We start from the raw sequence: 22,582 nt of genomic DNA on the forward strand, positions 1-22,582 counted from the left end.
ATAACAAGTTTACATGGTGGGAATCTCTCACACAACAAGGTCAAATTTTGGGACTCACATAATAAGGTCACACTGTGTAAGTGACTCCCATAACAAGTTTATTCCGTGGGACTCACTCACCTAAAAAGGTTACACTGAGGTACTCATTAACATCACATTTTCAATATCGAATTTAGCAAAATTAAAAGGTAACACTGTGAAACTCAGACACATAACAAGTTTACATGGTGGGACTCTCACACATAACAATGTCACACTGTCAAACTCACTCTATACCAATGTTACACTCTGAGGCCCACTAACTAGACAGGCTGACACTGTGGAATTCACTTCCATAACATCGTCACACTTTGAAACTCTCTCATATTACAAGGTCAAATGGTGAGACTCACTCACACTGTGGAACACACTCACCTAAAAAAGTTGCACTGAGGAACTCACTAACATAACATTTTCAATACTGAATTTAGCAAAATTACAAGGTTACACTGTGAAATTCACCCACATAACAAATTTACACCTTGGGAATCTCACACATAAAATGTCACACTGTCGAACGCACTCCATACCAATGTTACACCCTGAGACTCACTAAGTAGAAAGGTTGACACTGTGGAAATCACTTCCATAACAATGTCACACTTTCAAACTCACTGACATTACAAGTTTACTCTGTGGGAATTTCTCACATAATAAGGTCAATTTGTGGGACTCACATAATAAGGTCACACTGTGAAAATTACTCACATAACAAATTTACACTGTGGAACTCTCCAAAATAACACGGTTACACTGTGGAACACACTCACCTAAACATGTTTCATTGAGGAACTCACTAACATAACATGTTCAATATCGAATTTTGCAAAATTACAAGGTAACACTGTGAAACTCACCCACATAACAAGTTTACACTGTGGGAATCTCACACATAACAATGTCACACAGTTATACTCACTCTATACCAATGTTACACTCTGAGGCTCACTAACTAGACAGGTTGACACTGTGGAACTCACTCACATAACAAATTTATACTGTCAATCGCCGGATGTGGATTTGTTTGCAGCCAAATGCCAGATGTGGAATGGTCTGCCTGTAAGATGCTGAATCTGGTATCATCTTCCTGCCATTTGCTGGACATGGACTGCTCAGCCTAACAGATGCCAGATGTGGAATTGTCCATCTGGTAGATGCTGGATGTGGAATTTTCCTCTGACACGTTCCGGATGTGGAATGGTACATCTGCCAGATGGTCCTCATGTGAGAATGTGGAAGTGCAATATAATTCATGCCAGATGCCAGATGTGGAATTGTCCACCTGCAAGATGTCAGAGGTATAATTGTCCACCTGCGAGACGCCAGATGTGGAATGGTCCAAATGCTAGATGCCGGAGGTAGAATGGTCCTTCTGTGAGAATTCGGATGTGGAATGGACTTTGTACCAGATGCCGGACGTGTAATGGTACAGCGGCGAGATGCCGGATGTAGAATGATCTTCTGGACAGATGCCGGATGTGGAATGAAATTCGTGCCTGATGCCAGATGTGAAATGGTATGCTTGTCAGTTGCAGGATGTGGAATGGTCCTCTGCCAGATGCTGGATATGGAATGGTCTGCCTGGCTGATGCTGGAGTGGAATAGACAACCTGTCAGTTACAGGATGCGGAATGGTTTGCTGCCAGATGCCAGATGTGGAATGGTTTTTTTCCCCAGGTGCAGGATGTGGAGTGGTCGGCCTGCCAGATGCCAGATCTGGCATTGTCCACCCACTTGATGCCAGATATTGACTAGTCTGCCTGATAGATGCCAGATGTGGACTGGTCTGCCTGCGAGATGCCGCATTTAGAATTGACTACCTGCCAGATGCTGGATGTGGAATGGTCTGCCTGTAAGATGCTGAATCTGGTATCATCTTCGTGCCATTTGCTGGACATGGACTGCTCAGCCTAACAGATGCCAGATGTGGAATTTCCATATGGAAGATGCTGGATGTGGAATGTTCCTCTGACACATTCCGGATGTGTAATGGTTAATCTGACAGATGGTCCTCATGTGAGAATGTGGTAGTACAATATAATTCATGCTAGTTGCTAGATGTGGAATTGTGCACCTGCAAGATGTCGGAGGTATAATTGTCCACCTGCGAGAAGCCAGATGTTGAATTGTACACCTGCCAGATGCCGGAGGTGGAATGGCCCTTCTGTGAGAATCCGGATGTGGAATGGACTTTGTACCAGATGCCGGACGTGTAATGGTACAGCGGCGAGATGCCGGATGTAGAATGATCTTCTGGACAGATGCCGGATGTGGAATGAAATTCATGCCAGATGCCAGATGTGAAATGGTATGCTTGTCAGTTGCAGGATGTGGAATGGTCCTCTGCCAGATGCTGGATATGGAATGGTCTGCCTGGCTGATGCTGGAGTGGAATAGACCACCTGCCAGTTGCACGATGCGGAATGGTTTGCTGCCAGATGCCAGATGTGGTATGGTTTTTTTTTCCCAGATGCAGGATGTGGAGTGGTCGGCCTGCCAGATGCCAGATCTAGCATTGTCCACACACTTGATGCCAGTTATTGACTAGTCTGCCTGATAGATGCCAGATGTGGACTGGTCTGCCAGCCAGATGCCTCATTTAGATTTGACTACCTGCCAGATGCTGGATTTGGAATGGTCTGCCTGTAAGATGCTGAATCTGGTATCATCTTCCTGCCATTTGCTGAAATTGGACTGCTCAGCCTAATAGATGATGGATGTGGAATTGTCTACCTGGAAGATGCTGGATGTGGAATGTTCCTCTGACACATTCCGGATGTGGAATGGTACATCTGCCAGATGACGGAGGTGGAATGTTCCACACGTGAGACTCTGGATGTACAATATAATTCGTGCCAGATGCCAGATGTGGAATTGTATGCTTGCCGGATCCTGGAGGTGGAATTATCCACCTGCAAAAGCCCAAATCTGGAATGGTCTGCCTGCCAGCTGCCAGATGTGGAATGGTCCACCTGCCAGATGCCAGATGTGGAATGGTCCACCTGCCAGATGCCGGAGGTGGAATGGTCCTTCTGTGAGAATCCGGATGTGGAATGTACTTCATGACAGATGCTGGATGTGTAAAGGTACAGCGGCGAGATGCCAGAGTAGAATGATCTTCTGGACAGATACCGGATGTGGAATGGAATTCGTGCCAGATGCCAGATGTGAAATGCTACAGTGGCGAGTTTACAGTGTGCGACTCACTCACCTAAAAAGGTTACACTGAGGAATTCGCTAACATTACATTTTCAATGTCGAATTTAGCGAAATACAAGGTAACACTGTGAAACTCACACACATAACAAGTTTACACGGTGGGCATTGCACATATAACAATGTCACACTGTCGAACACACTCTATACCAATGTTAGACCCTGAGACTCACAAAGTAGAAAGGTTGACACTATGGAAATCACTTCGATAACAATGTCACACTTTCAAACTCACTCACATAACAAGTTTACACTCTGGGAATCTCTCACATAATAAGGTCAATTTGTGGGACTCACATAATAAGGTCACACTGTGTAAATTACTCACACAACAAATTTACACTGTGGGACTCACTAACATAACTTTTTCAATATCGAATTTAGCAAAATTACAAGATTACACTGTGAAACTCAGACACATAACAAGTTTGCATGGTGGGAATCACTCACAATAAGGTTACACTGTGTAAATGATTCACAAATCAAGTTAACACTGTGGGACTCACTTACATGAAGTTTACAATATGGGATTCCCTAAGTGAACAAAATTGGACTGTGAAACTCTCTCACATGACAAATTTACAGTGTGGAACTGAATCACATAACACGGTTACACTGTGGAACTCACTCACATAACAAGGTTATACTGTGGAACTCACTCACCTAAAAAGGTTACACTGAAGAACTCACTAACATCACATTTTCAATGTCGAATTTTGCGAAATTACAAGGTTACACTGTGAAAATCAGACACATAACAAGTTTACATGGTGGGAATCACTCACATAACAAGCTCACACTATGTAAATTACTCACAAAATTTTACACTGTGGGACACACTAACATATAGTTTGGAAAAATGGTTACACTAAGTAAACAAAATTATACTGTGCAACTCTCTCATATGACAAGTTTACACTGTGGAACTCACTCACATAACAAATTTATACTGTCAATCGCCGGATGTGGATTTGTTTGCTGCCAAATGCCAGATGTGGAATGGTACTCCTGCCAGATACTGAATGTGGAGTGGTTGGCCTGCCAGATGCCAGATTTGGACTGGTCTGCCAGTGAGATGCCGGATTTAGAATTGACTACCTGCCAGATGCTAGATGTGGAATGGTCTGCCAGTAAGATGCTGAATCTGGTATCATCTTCCTGCCATTTACTGGACATGGACTGCTCAGCCTAACAGATGATGGATGTGGAATTGTCCATCTGGAAGATGCTGGATGTGGAATGTTCCTCTGACATATTCCGGATGTGGAATGGTACATCTGCCAGATGGTCCTCATGTGAGAATGTGGATGTACAATATAATTCGTGCCAGATGCTAGATGTGGAATTGCCCACCTGCAAGATGTCGGAGGTATAATTGTCCACCTGCGAGACGCCAGATGTGGAATGTTCCACCTGCGAGATGCCGAAGGTGGAATGGTCCTTCTGTGAGAATCCGGATGTGGAATGGACTTTGTACCAGATGCCGGACGTGTAAAGGTACAGCGGCGAGATGCCGGATGTAGAATGATCTTTTGGACGTATGCCGGATATGGAATGAAATTCGTGCCAGATGCCGGATGTGAAATGGTATGCTTGTCAGTTGCAGGATGTGGAATGGTCCTCTGCCAGATGCTGGATATGGAATGGTCTGCCTGGCTGATGCTGGAGTGTGATAGACCACCTGCCAGTTGCAGGATGGGGAATGGTTTGCTGCCAGATGCCAGATGTAGAATGGTTTTCTTTTTTTTCCCAGATGCACGATGTGGAGTGGTCAGCCTGCCAGATGCCAGATGTGGCATTGCCCACCCACTTGATACCAGATATTGACGAGTCTGCCTGATAGATGCCAGATGTGGACTGGTCTGCCAGCGAGATGTCGCATTTAGAATTGACTACCTGCCAAATGCTGGATGTGGAATGGTCTGCCTGTAAGATGCTGAATCTGGTATCATCTACCTGCCTTTTGCTTGAATTGGACTGCTCAGCCTAACAGATGATGGATGTGGAATTGTCCACCTGGAAGATGCTGGATGTGGAATGTTCCTCTGACACATTCCGGATGTGGAATGGTACATATGCCAGATGCCGGAGGTGGAATGTTCCTCATGTGAGACTCTGGATGTACAATATAATTCGTGCCAGATGCCAAATGTGGAATTGTATGCTTGCCAGATCCCGGAGGTGGAATTGTCCACCTGCAAAAGCCCAAATGTGGCATGGTCTGCCTGCCAGATGCCATATGTGGAATGGTCCACCTGCCAGATGCCAGATGTGGAATGGTCCACCTGCCAGATGCTGGAGGTGGAATGGTCCTTCTGTGAGAATCCGGATGTGGAATGGACTTCATGATAGATGCTGGATGTGTAATGGTACAGCGGCGAGATGCCAGAGTAGAATGATCTTCTGGACAGATACCAGATGTGGAATGGAATTCGTGCCAGATGCCAGATGTGAAATGCTACAGCGGAGAGTTTACAGTGTGGGACTCACTCACCTAAAAAGGTTACACTGAGGAATTCACTAACATATCATTTTCAATGTCGAATTTAGCGAAATACAAGGTAACACTGTGAAACTCACAAACATAACAAGTTTACACGGTGGGAATCTCACATATAACAATGTCACACTGTCGAACACACTCCATACCAATGTTACACCCTGATACTCACTAAGTAGAAAGGTTGACACTATGGAAATCACTTCGATAACAATGTTACACTTTCAAACTCACTCACATAACAAGTTTGCACTATGGGAACCTCTCACATAATAAGGTGAATTTGTGGGACGCACATAATAAGGTCACACTGTGTAAGTGACTCCCATAACAAGTTTATACCGTGGGACTCACTCACCTAAAAAGGTTACACTGAGGAACTCATTAACATCACATTTTCAAAATCGAATTTAGCGAAATTAAAAGGTAACACTGTGAAACTCAGATACATAACAAGTTTACATGGTGGGAATCTCTCACACAACAAGGTCAAATTTTGGGACTCACATAATAAGGTCACACTGTGTAAGTGACTCCCATAACAAGTTTATTCCGTGGGACTCACTCACCTAAAAAGGTTACACTGAGGTACTCATTAACATCACATTTTCAATATCGAATTTAGCAAAATTAAAAGGTAACACTGTGAAACTCAGACACATAACAAGTTTACATGGTGGGACTCTCACACATAACAATGTCACACTGTCAAACTCACTCTATACCAATGTTACACTCTGAGGCCCACTAACTAGACAGGCTGACACTGTGGAATTCACTTCCATAACATCGTCACACTTTGAAACTCTCTCATATTACAAGGTCAAATGGTGAGACTCACTCACACTGTGGAACACACTCACCTAAAAAAGTTGCACTGAGGAACTCACTAACATAACATTTTCAATACTGAATTTAGCAAAATTACAAGGTTACACTGTGAAATTCACCCACATAACAAATTTACACCTTGGGAATCTCACACATAAAATGTCACACTGTCGAACGCACTCCATACCAATGTTACACCCTGAGACTCACTAAGTAGAAAGGTTGACACTGTGGAAATCACTTCCATAACAATGTCACACTTTCAAACTCACTGACATTACAAGTTTACTCTGTGGGAATTTCTCACATAATAAGGTCAATTTGTGGGACTCACATAATAAGGTCACACTGTGAAAATTACTCACATAACAAATTTACACTGTGGAACTCTCCAAAATAACACGGTTACACTGTGGAACACACTCACCTAAACATGTTTCATTGAGGAACTCACTAACATAACATGTTCAATATCGAATTTTGCAAAATTACAAGGTAACACTGTGAAACTCACCCACATAACAAGTTTACACTGTGGGAATCTCACACATAACAATGTCACACAGTTATACTCACTCTATACCAATGTTACACTCTGAGGCTCACTAACTAGACAGGTTGACACTGTGGAACTCACTCACATAACAAATTTATACTGTCAATCGCCGGATGTGGATTTGTTTGCAGCCAAATGCCAGATGTGGAATGGTCTGCCTGTAAGATGCTGAATCTGGTATCATCTTCCTGCCATTTGCTGGACATGGACTGCTCAGCCTAACAGATGCCAGATGTGGAATTGTCCATCTGGTAGATGCTGGATGTGGAATTTTCCTCTGACACGTTCCGGATGTGGAATGGTACATCTGCCAGATGGTCCTCATGTGAGAATGTGGAAGTGCAATATAATTCATGCCAGATGCCAGATGTGGAATTGTCCACCTGCAAGATGTCAGAGGTATAATTGTCCACCTGCGAGACGCCAGATGTGGAATGGTCCAAATGCTAGATGCCGGAGGTAGAATGGTCCTTCTGTGAGAATTCGGATGTGGAATGGACTTTGTACCAGATGCCGGACGTGTAATGGTACAGCGGCGAGATGCCGGATGTAGAATGATCTTCTGGACAGATGCCGGATGTGGAATGAAATTCGTGCCTGATGCCAGATGTGAAATGGTATGCTTGTCAGTTGCAGGATGTGGAATGGTCCTCTGCCAGATGCTGGATATGGAATGGTCTGCCTGGCTGATGCTGGAGTGGAATAGACAACCTGTCAGTTACAGGATGCGGAATGGTTTGCTGCCAGATGCCAGATGTGGAATGGTTTTTTTCCCCAGGTGCAGGATGTGGAGTGGTCGGCCTGCCAGATGCCAGATCTGGCATTGTCCACCCACTTGATGCCAGATATTGACTAGTCTGCCTGATAGATGCCAGATGTGGACTGGTCTGCCTGCGAGATGCCGCATTTAGAATTGACTACCTGCCAGATGCTGGATGTGGAATGGTCTGCCTGTAAGATGCTGAATCTGGTATCATCTTCGTGCCATTTGCTGGACATGGACTGCTCAGCCTAACAGATGCCAGATGTGGAATTTCCATATGGAAGATGCTGGATGTGGAATGTTCCTCTGACACATTCCGGATGTGTAATGGTTAATCTGACAGATGGTCCTCATGTGAGAATGTGGTAGTACAATATAATTCATGCTAGTTGCTAGATGTGGAATTGTGCACCTGCAAGATGTCGGAGGTATAATTGTCCACCTGCGAGAAGCCAGATGTTGAATTGTACACCTGCCAGATGCCGGAGGTGGAATGGCCCTTCTGTGAGAATCCGGATGTGGAATGGACTTTGTACCAGATGCCGGACGTGTAATGGTACAGCGGCGAGATGCCGGATGTAGAATGATCTTCTGGACAGATGCCGGATGTGGAATGAAATTCATGCCAGATGCCAGATGTGAAATGGTATGCTTGTCAGTTGCAGGATGTGGAATGGTCCTCTGCCAGATGCTGGATATGGAATGGTCTGCCTGGCTGATGCTGGAGTGGAATAGACCACCTGCCAGTTGCACGATGCGGAATGGTTTGCTGCCAGATGCCAGATGTGGTATGGTTTTTTTTTCCCAGATGCAGGATGTGGAGTGGTCGGCCTGCCAGATGCCAGATCTAGCATTGTCCACACACTTGATGCCAGTTATTGACTAGTCTGCCTGATAGATGCCAGATGTGGACTGGTCTGCCAGCCAGATGCCTCATTTAGATTTGACTACCTGCCAGATGCTGGATTTGGAATGGTCTGCCTGTAAGATGCTGAATCTGGTATCATCTTCCTGCCATTTGCTGAAATTGGACTGCTCAGCCTAATAGATGATGGATGTGGAATTGTCTACCTGGAAGATGCTGGATGTGGAATGTTCCTCTGACACATTCCGGATGTGGAATGGTACATCTGCCAGATGACGGAGGTGGAATGTTCCACACGTGAGACTCTGGATGTACAATATAATTCGTGCCAGATGCCAGATGTGGAATTGTATGCTTGCCGGATCCTGGAGGTGGAATTATCCACCTGCAAAAGCCCAAATCTGGAATGGTCTGCCTGCCAGCTGCCAGATGTGGAATGGTCCACCTGCCAGATGCCAGATGTGGAATGGTCCACCTGCCAGATGCCGGAGGTGGAATGGTCCTTCTGTGAGAATCCGGATGTGGAATGTACTTCATGACAGATGCTGGATGTGTAAAGGTACAGCGGCGAGATGCCAGAGTAGAATGATCTTCTGGACAGATACCGGATGTGGAATGGAATTCGTGCCAGATGCCAGATGTGAAATGCTACAGTGGCGAGTTTACAGTGTGCGACTCACTCACCTAAAAAGGTTACACTGAGGAATTCGCTAACATTACATTTTCAATGTCGAATTTAGCGAAATACAAGGTAACACTGTGAAACTCACACACATAACAAGTTTACACGGTGGGCATTGCACATATAACAATGTCACACTGTCGAACACACTCTATACCAATGTTAGACCCTGAGACTCACAAAGTAGAAAGGTTGACACTATGGAAATCACTTCGATAACAATGTCACACTTTCAAACTCACTCACATAACAAGTTTACACTCTGGGAATCTCTCACATAATAAGGTCAATTTGTGGGACTCACATAATAAGGTCACACTGTGTAAATTACTCACACAACAAATTTACACTGTGGGACTCACTAACATAACTTTTTCAATATCGAATTTAGCAAAATTACAAGATTACACTGTGAAACTCAGACACATAACAAGTTTGCATGGTGGGAATCACTCACAATAAGGTTACACTGTGTAAATGATTCACAAATCAAGTTAACACTGTGGGACTCACTTACATGAAGTTTACAATATGGGATTCCCTAAGTGAACAAAATTGGACTGTGAAACTCTCTCACATGACAAATTTACAGTGTGGAACTGAATCACATAACACGGTTACACTGTGGAACTCACTCACATAACAAGGTTATACTGTGGAACTCACTCACCTAAAAAGGTTACACTGAAGAACTCACTAACATCACATTTTCAATGTCGAATTTTGCGAAATTACAAGGTTACACTGTGAAAATCAGACACATAACAAGTTTACATGGTGGGAATCACTCACATAACAAGCTCACACTATGTAAATTACTCACAAAATTTTACACTGTGGGACACACTAACATATAGTTTGGAAAAATGGTTACACTAAGTAAACAAAATTATACTGTGCAACTCTCTCATATGACAAGTTTACACTGTGGAACTCACTCACATAACAAATTTATACTGTCAATCGCCGGATGTGGATTTGTTTGCTGCCAAATGCCAGATGTGGAATGGTACTCCTGCCAGATACTGAATGTGGAGTGGTTGGCCTGCCAGATGCCAGATTTGGACTGGTCTGCCAGTGAGATGCCGGATTTAGAATTGACTACCTGCCAGATGCTAGATGTGGAATGGTCTGCCAGTAAGATGCTGAATCTGGTATCATCTTCCTGCCATTTACTGGACATGGACTGCTCAGCCTAACAGATGATGGATGTGGAATTGTCCATCTGGAAGATGCTGGATGTGGAATGTTCCTCTGACATATTCCGGATGTGGAATGGTACATCTGCCAGATGGTCCTCATGTGAGAATGTGGATGTACAATATAATTCGTGCCAGATGCTAGATGTGGAATTGCCCACCTGCAAGATGTCGGAGGTATAATTGTCCACCTGCGAGACGCCAGATGTGGAATGTTCCACCTGCGAGATGCCGAAGGTGGAATGGTCCTTCTGTGAGAATCCGGATGTGGAATGGACTTTGTACCAGATGCCGGACGTGTAAAGGTACAGCGGCGAGATGCCGGATGTAGAATGATCTTTTGGACGTATGCCGGATATGGAATGAAATTCGTGCCAGATGCCGGATGTGAAATGGTATGCTTGTCAGTTGCAGGATGTGGAATGGTCCTCTGCCAGATGCTGGATATGGAATGGTCTGCCTGGCTGATGCTGGAGTGTGATAGACCACCTGCCAGTTGCAGGATGGGGAATGGTTTGCTGCCAGATGCCAGATGTAGAATGGTTTTCTTTTTTTTCCCAGATGCACGATGTGGAGTGGTCAGCCTGCCAGATGCCAGATGTGGCATTGCCCACCCACTTGATACCAGATATTGACGAGTCTGCCTGATAGATGCCAGATGTGGACTGGTCTGCCAGCGAGATGTCGCATTTAGAATTGACTACCTGCCAAATGCTGGATGTGGAATGGTCTGCCTGTAAGATGCTGAATCTGGTATCATCTACCTGCCTTTTGCTTGAATTGGACTGCTCAGCCTAACAGATGATGGATGTGGAATTGTCCACCTGGAAGATGCTGGATGTGGAATGTTCCTCTGACACATTCCGGATGTGGAATGGTACATATGCCAGATGCCGGAGGTGGAATGTTCCTCATGTGAGACTCTGGATGTACAATATAATTCGTGCCAGATGCCAAATGTGGAATTGTATGCTTGCCAGATCCCGGAGGTGGAATTGTCCACCTGCAAAAGCCCAAATGTGGCATGGTCTGCCTGCCAGATGCCATATGTGGAATGGTCCACCTGCCAGATGCCAGATGTGGAATGGTCCACCTGCCAGATGCTGGAGGTGGAATGGTCCTTCTGTGAGAATCCGGATGTGGAATGGACTTCATGATAGATGCTGGATGTGTAATGGTACAGCGGCGAGATGCCAGAGTAGAATGATCTTCTGGACAGATACCAGATGTGGAATGGAATTCGTGCCAGATGCCAGATGTGAAATGCTACAGCGGAGAGTTTACAGTGTGGGACTCACTCACCTAAAAAGGTTACACTGAGGAATTCACTAACATATCATTTTCAATGTCGAATTTAGCGAAATACAAGGTAACACTGTGAAACTCACAAACATAACAAGTTTACACGGTGGGAATCTCACATATAACAATGTCACACTGTCGAACACACTCCATACCAATGTTACACCCTGATACTCACTAAGTAGAAAGGTTGACACTATGGAAATCACTTCGATAACAATGTTACACTTTCAAACTCACTCACATAACAAGTTTGCACTATGGGAACCTCTCACATAATAAGGTGAATTTGTGGGACGCACATAATAAGGTCACACTGTGTAAGTGACTCCCATAACAAGTTTATACCGTGGGACTCACTCACCTAAAAAGGTTACACTGAGGAACTCATTAACATCACATTTTCAAAATCGAATTTAGCGAAATTAAAAGGTAACACTGTGAAACTCAGATACATAACAAGTTTACATGGTGGGACTCTCACACATAACAATGTCACACTGTCAAACTCACTCTATTCCAATGTTACACTCTGAGGCCCACTAACTAGACAGGTTGACACTGTGGAATTCACTTCCATAACAATGTCACACTTTCAAACTCACTGACACTACAAGGTCAAATGGTGAGTCTCACTTACACTGTTGAACACACTCACCTAAAAAAGTTGCACTGAGGAACTCACTAACATAACATTTTCAATACTGAATTTAGCAAAATTACAAGGTTACACCGTGAAACTCACCCACATAATAAATTTACACCTTGGGAATCTCACACATAAAATGTCACACTGTCGAACACACTCCATACCAATGTTACACCCTGAGACTCACTAAGTAGAAAGGTTGACACTGTGGAAATCTCTTCCATAACAATGTCACACTTCCAAATTCACTGACATTACAAGTTTACTCTGTGGGAATTTCTCACATAATAAGGTCAATTTGTGGGACGCACATAATAAGGTCACACTGTGAAAATTACTCACATAACAAATTTACACTGTGGGACTCACTAACATAAAGTTTACAATATGGGATGCCCTAAGTACCCAAAATTATACTGTGGAACTCTCCAAAATAACACGGTTACACTGTGGAACACACTCACCTAAACATGTTTCATTGAGGAACTCACTAACATAACATGTTCAATATCGAATTTAGCAAAATTACAAGGTTACACTGTGAAACTCAGACAAATAACAAGTTTACATGGTGGGAATCGCTCACAAAACAAGGTCACACTGTGTAAATTACTCACACAACATGTTTACACTGTGGGACACACTAACATATAGTTTAGAATATGGGTTTCACTAACTAAACAAGATTATACTGTGGAACTCACTCACATGACGTTTACACTGTGGAACTCACTCACATAACACGGTTATACTGTGGAACTCACTCACCTAAATAGGTTACACTGAAGATCTCACTAACATAACATTTTCAGTATCGAATTTAGCGAAGTTAAAAGGTAACACTGTGAAACTCACTTACTACATAACAAGTTTACATGGTGGGAATCTAACACATAACAATGTCACACTGTCAAACTCACTCTATACCATTGTTACACTCTGAGGCTCACTAACTAGACGGGTTGACACAGTGGAATTCACTTCCATTACAACATCACACTTTGAAACTCATATTACAAGCTCAAATGGTGGGACTCACTCACACTGTGGAACACACTCACCTAAAAAATTTGCACTGAGGAACTCACTAATATAACTTTTATAATATCGAATTTAGCAAAATTACAAGGTTACACTGTGAAACTCAGACACATAACAAGTTTACATGGTGGGAATCACTCACAAAACAAGGTCACACTGTATAATTTACTCACACAACAAGTTTACACTGTGGGACGTACTAACATAAAACATAACAACTACAGCACGGAAACAGGCCATTAGGCCCTTCTAGTCCGCACCGAACCAAACACCCCTTTCTAGTCCCACCTCCCTGCACAATGCCCATAACCCTCCATCTTCTTCTCATCCATATACCTGTCCAACCTTTTCTTAAATAATACAATTGACTCCTCCGCCACTATTTCTCCCGGAAGATCATTCCACATGGCTACCACTCTCTGAGTAAAGAAGTTCCCCCTCATGTTACCTCTAAACCTCTGCCCCTTAATTCTTAACTCATGTCCTCTTGTTTTAATCTTTCCTCCTCTTAACGGAAATAGTCTATCCACATCCACTCTGTCTATCCCTTTCATAATCTTAAATACTTCTATCAAATCCCCTCTCAACCTTCTACACTCCAAAAAATAAAGACCTAAATAGTCCAATCTCTCCCTATACTCTAGATGCTTAAACCCAGGTAACATTCTGGTAAACCTTCTCTGCACTCTCTCCACTCTGTTTATATCCTTCCTATAATTAGGCGACCAGAACTGCACACAGAACTCCAAATTAGGCCGCACCAACGTCTTATACAATCTCAACATCACCTCCCAACTCCTATATTCCATGCAATGATTGAAAAATACCAGCATACTAAAAGCCTTCTTCACCACCCTATTCACGTGAGTTTCTACCTTCAGGGAACGATGTACCGTTACTCCTAAATCTTTCTGCTCTTCTGTATTCCTCAATGTTCTCCCATTTACCACGTATGTCCTATTCTGATTCTTCTTACCAAAATGAAGCACCTCACACTTATCAGCATTAAATTCCATCTGCCATTTTTCAGCCCACTTTTCTAAGCAGCCCAAATCCCTCTGCAATCCTTGAAAACCTTCTTCATTATCCACTATTCCACCTATCTTAGTATCGTCTGCATATTTACTAATCCAATTTACCACCCCATCATCTAGATCATTAATGTATATAACGAACAACAATGGGCCCAATACAGATCCTTGAGGCACACCACTGGTCACCGGCCTCCAACCTGACAGACAATTATCCACTACCACTCTCTGGCCTCTCCCTTTCAGCCAATGTTCAATCCATTTGACTATCTTAAAATTTATACCTAAAGACTGCACCTTCCTAACTAACCTTCCATGTGGTACCTTATCGAAGGCCTTACTGAAGTCCATATAGACAACATCCACTGCGCTACCCTCATCCACATTCCTAGTCACCTCTTCAAAAAATTCAATCAGATTGGTCAAACATGACCTTCCTCCCACAAATCCATGTTGAGTGCTCCTGATCAGACCCTATCTATCCAGATGTTTATAAGTACTATCTCTAAGAATTTTCTCCATTAATTTCCAATTGAATCCCATGTTATGTGACCCAGTGAAAATTCTGCCTTGAAAGGACCACAGCTTCCTAATTTTAAAAAAATTGTTATCGAGCAGCTCAAATGAGATATCTTGCTTCTTACTTTGAAAGGGAAAAATTACCATAAAATAAGAGAGAGAAAAGTAGAAGAATTTATATACAAGTGGGAATTGAAATTAATGGTTGGTGGTAGAGATACACCATTTTTGAAACATATATGGAATAAAATAAATGATGAATTTGGTGTAAGTGGATGTACATCACCCAGAATAACTTTGATTTAAAATCCTCGGATCATTTTCAAAGGAGCATCAATTTCTGGATATCTAGTTTTGTAAGGGGATTATGAATGTTGAAGATTGTTATGAAAGGGGCCAATTAATGTCCTTTGAGCAACTGAGAAATAAATATCATATAACTCATAGCAATCTTTTTTGGTATTTCCAATGAAGAGCATATTTGAAGGATAAGTTAGGAACAACCACGTTGTACTGAAATAGAAATTCCTTACAAAGAGGAATTGTTAAAAAATTTACTTCCATGATGTCCTCTTTATTACAAGTAGGAACTTTTAAATGAGGAATTCTTAAGTCGAGACAAAGGTGGGAAATGGATCTGAACATTGTAATCGATTGGCAAATATGGGCAGATCCATATAAGGATCTCAATGTAAGATATAAATTAGTTCAGTATAATTATTTTTACATCAGTCATGTAGCAGATGTCAGCAAGGATTTTATCTGAAAGCTGCACCTGGAGTCAGGTGACTCAAGCAGTTGGATTTGAAAAGCTCTACAAGAAGCTGATTTGGCAAGAGATCACATGATATTGGGGAGTTGTATTAATTTTCTTCAACTCAGCATTTTGGATCCATTGACCAGAGTTCCACACTGCAGCAGTGAGGAAGGAATTCACAACTGGTTTTTCTTCTACAGTTACTTCTTACACTAGAGAAATTGAATAGAATAAAATCAGAATTATCAAATCAATGTTTTTCTTGCATTCAATTTAGCTTTGTCCTAATGCAAGATCTTTTTGGGGAGAATTACAAATTTTTTGGAACAAGTTACAGGAGTTATTTTTTCGCAAAATTCAACCTTAATTTTATTGGGAAATATTGAAGGAACAAGGCCCAAATTAAAACTATTAATATATCAATTGAAATTTGTTAAATAAGTGTTAGCGGAGATGAGGAAATATATTGCACTTATTTGGAAATCAGATATATTTTTTGGGATGCCAAGATGACATGCAAAAATTTAAAGTTATATTCCTTTTGAAAAAAATTACATATAGCTTGAGAAATATATACTCTATGCTTTTGCAAATTTGACACCTGAATATTCAAATATTAGGCTTCAATTTGTAATAATGCTCTTTCCGTCCTTCTACACATGCGAGATTCTCCTCTAAGTTGTAACATTTTTATTTAGATGTGTTAGATTTCCTCACCACCACGATCTCTGGGGAAGCGGAGGTCTAACACAGGGCATCAGAAAACAGGAAGACCACACACCATCAACAACTGAGAAGCAGAGGATTCAATCCAATGGTCAAGGTCCATGGAAGCAGACCAATGAGGGTTTCTGCAGCTGAAGGTCCCACATAGGTGACAGGCTGTTGGTAATTTGAGGAGAGGAACCCACGCAGGCTTTGAGCTTCTGGAGAAAGCAGTCATGGGACTCACATTAGGTCATGGATTGCTAGAGGCTGGTTCCAAACTGGCTAAAAGGGTATCAGGTATCAGACGGGATACTATTGGATGTTAAATGGTTCCTAATCATGTCAGAGGTTAAAAACAGGAGCTCACATTGCCAATGACTTGGATTGGTCTGTGAGCATTGAAAGAGAATCCACAAACCCTCAGTGTCTTGGCCCAGGGTTCAGGGTGGAGGTTGGGGGGAGAAGATGACTCTTGCTTCTTTCTCTGAGTGCAAGAGGCATTTCAGGCAATTTCTGCCAATGGCGAATCTGTCTGCCTCACAGCAGGAAAAAAGCAATTTTGTCTGATATGACACTTTTTAATTACATGACAGTAAATTGTCTTCTGAAATAGAGAGGTTCAAGTTTCAAACTATTACACACTCCACTCACCAGAGTGTGAGAGATGGGAAAATTGATCTAAAATTATGAACATGGAAGAAACTAAAGTTCATCAGTAAATGGCTGTAACCAGTTCAAACAGGATGAGCTTGGGGCTTAGGATGCAGGAAAGTAGAGTCAGCACGATTAACATAAGAATCTTCTAGTCTTTGTGACAAGACCATAAGACTAAGATAAGGAATGGTAAGGTACAATAGAATGTAGGAAGTTGAGGTAGTCTGGATCAGATAAGGGTCTCCTAGCCCTGGACAGAAGTACCAAGTCATACATTTCTAATTAGCTAACCTTACACAGATTTATACATATGAAATTAGCCAACCCTAGATAGAATGAGTCAACTCTGCATATCAAGAGACTGTAGCCCAGAGAATCAGGAAGGTGTGAATAAGGACAATGACATGATGGGGCACCCACAGGATACCCCCTGGTCCTCCAAGTGTACTGAAACTGCACGTAGGCAGGAAGGATTGCCTATGCCAAACCCATCCAGGGGGCAGAAGAATGTAAGGGGGAGGGCACTCTGATACTGAAATTGACTGTATAAAAGTTGGGTGAGCCCCAGTGTATGTGTGTATTCCCAGGGTAAGGGGAAGCACCCAACTTTGCATTGTTGTAGTAATAAATGTTCTTTGTTCTCAATTTTTGTCTCGAGCAATTTCTTTAAAGGTACTTTAATTTCTAACAAATGGGGGCTCGTTCGGGATCACACTCCCTCCACTGACAGAGTGCCCCGACGACGAGAGTAGGTGCACCCCGGCTGATTCAGCTGGACTCACGGGCGACGGGTGGCTGGTCAGTGGAAGAAGCGAGTGATATCCGAGAAGAGGCATTGAGAACAAACGATGGAAGGAAGCGCACTAGAGCAGTACTACTAGAACTCGGTAAGAGTATTTTACTTGTTTATAAGCATGGGAATAATGGGTAGCAAAGAGGAGAGTCCTGGTACAGGATGTGAACACCAGATAGCTACGTACAGCCCGCTTGGGTTGATGTTATCTGAGTGGGGCACAGGAAAGACCCGTGGTAAAGAGAAACTGACGATGGTCAGGTATTGTTGTATTGAATGGGTTAAATACCTGGTTAAAGGGAGCTCCGTGTACTGGCCAAAATTCGGATCCGAGGATGAATGGATGTGTAAAGCTTTGAACCTATGGCTCTATCAAAACCAGAAAGACAATGTTGAGAGCAGGGAATATGCAGCCTGCTGGCTCAAGGGATCCATTGAACAGCTGGTTTTGAATGAGAAAGAATTCAGGGATAAGAGAGAGGAGGAACCTCTTGTCCCTGAATCACAGGGTTGGGATGTGTTACATTCCCTCCCTCCACCCTATGTTCCTCCTATGCCGGCTCCTATCTTTCCTTCCCCTCCTATGACCTACCCTTCTGCACCTTCCCCACCTCCCCCACCACTAGAGAAGAGAGAAGAGAGCAGGAGTGGTATGATAACTTGCTCACAAAGCACTCGATTACCACCTCTGTTGGCAGGAGAGAGAGGTAACTTTAATTCAGAACAGCGTGAGACTCTTCAGGAAGAAAGGGCAGAACCCTTTGATTCATTTCCCAGGGAGCAGGAACCCAGACCTAATAAGCCAGAAACCAATTGGATGAGACCACGGCGGGAAGTTCCCATGGGAGAGGGTCTCGGTTTCGTAAATGTGCCCCTGACCAGTACTGAAGTGCGTAACTTTAAGAAAGAACTGACCTCCCTGATAGAAGATCCCCAGGGATGTGCCGAACAGTTAGACCAATTTTTGGGACCAAATATATATACAATATGGGGGTCTCGACATAGAATCCCCAGCAGGGGAACAATTGGTACTAACAGGTTTTGTTACCAACTCAGCCCCAGACATTAGGAGAAAATTACAAAAGACAGAAAATTGGCATGAGCAGGGAATAACCCAGCTTCTACAGATCACACAAAAAGCATTTGTCCAGACATCTGAGGATAAGCAGAAAGCAAAGGCTAACATTTTGATGCAAGCAGTTAAAGGAATAGTAGATGAGTAACATGGAAAAGGCAGGGACTGTGTGCCAGCTCCTGAATGTTGGGAGAAGCGTCGGGAGTGGGAGAGTAGAGACCAGAGATAATTTCATAAATCACGACTTCCCACTTCAGTCACTGACCAATATTGATTAAAATTCATGCTAAAAATTAAATGTCATAAATGATCGTTTTTCAATACTGTAGAATTAGCGAATTTAACTACCAGTTAATTCCAATTTATGAAATAAATTGTATTCAAATGTGATTTTGCACAGGGAGTACCTGAGAGTTGAGTGATGTTATAACATTTGCAGGGAGAAATGTTTGCGCAAATAGGGTGAGTTCTATACATCTTAACTTTAAGTGTATGTGAGATAAAGAAAGGATCTGATGTGTAAAGTGGCTGGATCAGCCAGTTGAAGGGGGAGTGTGCATGTCCCTTTAAGTGCACTGTGGCACTTGAAATTGAGGCTTCAGGCTCTTGTCTTGCAGTTAGAGGTATGGAGTCCTATCAATACATTTAGTACATTTCTTCTACACATTCAGCAGTCAAGGTCCGTGAGTTTAAAGATCACCCACCTCTGGAGAATAAAGATACCTATGGGGATTCCTATCAGTTTAATCATTCATTTCTCTGGTGCATTTTCCTCCGGAGTGAAATTAATGCCTCAGCACAATTTCTCTGTATTGCCGCTGTTATTTAATTCATGATAACTTTCCCCCATTCATCAGGTTTATATTTAAATCCGGTAGTGCGGAAGTTACATTGTAAATAATCACGGAGGTAAACCCTGTGCAACTGGATTCAGCTTTTTTTTTCTTTGGCTTGGCTTCGCGGACGAAGATTTATGGAGGGGGTAAAAAGTCCACGTCAGCTGCAGGCTCGTTTGTGGCTGACAAGTCCGATGCGGGACAGGCAGACACGATTGCAGCGGTTGCAAGGGAAAATTGGTTGGTTGGGGTTGGGTGTTGGGTTTTTCCTCCTTTGCCTTTTGTCAGTGAGGTGGGCTCTGCGGTCTTCTTCAAAGGAGGTTGCTGCCCGCCAAACTGTGAGGCGCCAAGATGCATGGTTTGAGGCGTTATTAGCCCACTGGCGGTGGTCAATGTGGCAGGCACCAAGAGATTTCTTTAGGCAGTCCTTGTACCTTTTCTTTGGTGCACCTCTGTCACGGTGGCCAGTGGAGAGCTCGCCATATAACACGATCTTGGGAAGGCGATGGTCCTCCATTCTGGAGACGTGACCCATCCAGCGCAGCTGGATCTTCAGCAGCGTGGACTCGATGCTGTCGACCTCTGCCATCTCGAGTACTTCGACGTTAGGGGTGTAAGCGCTCCAATGGATGTTGAGGATGGAGCGGAGACAACGCTGGTGGAAGCGTTCTAGGAGCCGTAGGTGGTGCCGGTAGAGGACCCATGATTCGGAGCCGAACAGGAGTGTGGGTATGACAACGGCTCTGTATACGCTTATCTTTGTGAGGTTTTTCAGTTGGTTGTTTTTCCAGACTCTTTTGTGTAGTCTTCCAAAGGCGCTATTTGCCTTGGCGAGTCTGTTGTCTATCTCATTGTCGATCCTTGCATCTGATGAAATGGTGCAGCCGAGATAGGTAAACTGGTTGACCGTTTTGAGTTTTGTGTGCCCGATGGAGATGTGGGGGGGCTGGTAGTCATGGTGGGGAGCTGGCTGATGGAGGACCTCAGTTTTCTTCAGGCTGACTTCCAGGCCAAACATTTTGGCAGTTTCCACAAAGCAGGACGTCAAGCACTGAAGAGCTGGCTCTGAATGGGCAACTAAAGCGGCATCATCTGCAAAGAGTAGTTCACGGACAAGTTTCTCTTGTGTCTTGGTGTGAGCTTGCAGGCGCCTCAGATTGAAGAGACTGCCATCCGTGCGATACCGGATGTAAACAGCGTCTTCATTGTTGGGGTCTTTCGTGGCTTGGTTCAGCATCATGCTTAATGGAGAAATAAACCTGCGAACTGGTCTATGGTGCTGTGTGAGTACTGCAATAGGTGGAATATGATTTAAATTGGTGGCATCGTTCAGAACAATTGGGTGCATAAGAATAATAATATCATTAAGAACTCACAGATCTTGTACCAGATGCTATTCAGTACATCTTGACTTAAGGACTGGAAAAATTGGCATGTTAGAATGAGATTGGCATGGCACCAATATTTCTTGATTCAATAATGACTCCACAAGCTCCAGGATTCATGCAGCAGAACTTTTAAGTGGAATATAATAGAAACTAGCCTGTACTTAAATGATTGTGTGTGCAATCTTCATAAGAACATCTTTTAACTTTTTTTGGTGCCTGTTTTACAGACTGTTTTAAATAAGGCCAGCTCCTGTGAGCTGTGGCACAAGGCATTTTACTTAAGGCAGAACTAAAGGTTGAATATGTTTCAAGTTCTCTTGCAGGGGCTCTTGTGCTGCAATGTCTGTTATGTACTCACTCTAACAAATTGGAGGGTTGTGCCCCATACAGACAAGCAGCTCCAACTGCATTTTAATAAGGTCTAACATATTCAAAACCCATGCAAATATGGTTTGTGTTTCATTTTACAATTTTTACACTAACACAAAGGAAAGTCAGATTGTTATTCATTTTATTAAAATCTAGTGATTGGTTATATGTAAAAGCATGGCAAGAGGATCAACTAAAACCTGCCTGGGATGGTCCCTTCTGTGTACTTTTAATTACAGACACCGCAGTAAGAACAAGAGAGAAAGGCTGGACCCACATTCAAAGAATTAAACCAGCTTCTGAACCACAACATCACGACACACAGATTCAACCCTCAACCTGGCGTGCAGTTCTTCATCCTTCAGACCTGAAACTTACACTGCGCCGTGACAAAGTGCCGTAATGTTACATTTATTGTTGTATTTTTTTAACTGTTTATACATTTATTGTTGTATTTTTAACTGTTTATTTTTTTAACTGTTTATTCATTTATTGGGGTATTGTTTGTCAACTGTTTATGTCACTTCATTACTCGCCATGTTTTAAGTCCTCCTTGAATAGGGGCAGCAGAGGTTACAATTGTGCTCCTTTAGAATGTAGACAGGGCATAGATTTAATGTATAGTCATAGTGGGATATGGGTTAACAAGGGATTCCAATACGGACCAGGGGAACTGAACAGCTTTAGTGGAGTACATTTAATTTGTATCTTAGCCTACACAGGTATTAGAGACAGGAGTTTTGAGGCGATAGCACAAAGGGCATGGTGGGACAAAGACAGACAGAATGGTAGTCAGGATTGTACATGTA

The 22,582-nt window shown here is 43.0% G+C and overlaps 1 long non-coding RNA gene across 1 annotated transcript in view; it reads left to right on the forward strand.

Annotated features, from left to right (window-relative positions):
* The window catches only part of LOC138750342 (uncharacterized), a 195,589-nt gene extending 173,322 nt beyond the window's left edge, over positions 1-22,267 (forward strand). The window contains exon 4 of the long non-coding RNA XR_011349271.1: positions 22,013-22,267. This is a non-coding gene — a long non-coding RNA (uncharacterized lncRNA). The remainder of the gene's footprint in view (positions 1-22,012) is intronic.
* The last annotated feature ends 315 nt before the right edge of the window (positions 22,268-22,582 follow it).

Source organism: Narcine bancroftii, unplaced genomic scaffold, assembly GCF_036971445.1.
Source record: "Narcine bancroftii isolate sNarBan1 unplaced genomic scaffold, sNarBan1.hap1 Scaffold_119, whole genome shotgun sequence".
Taxonomy (NCBI): Eukaryota; Metazoa; Chordata; class Chondrichthyes; order Torpediniformes; family Narcinidae; genus Narcine; species Narcine bancroftii.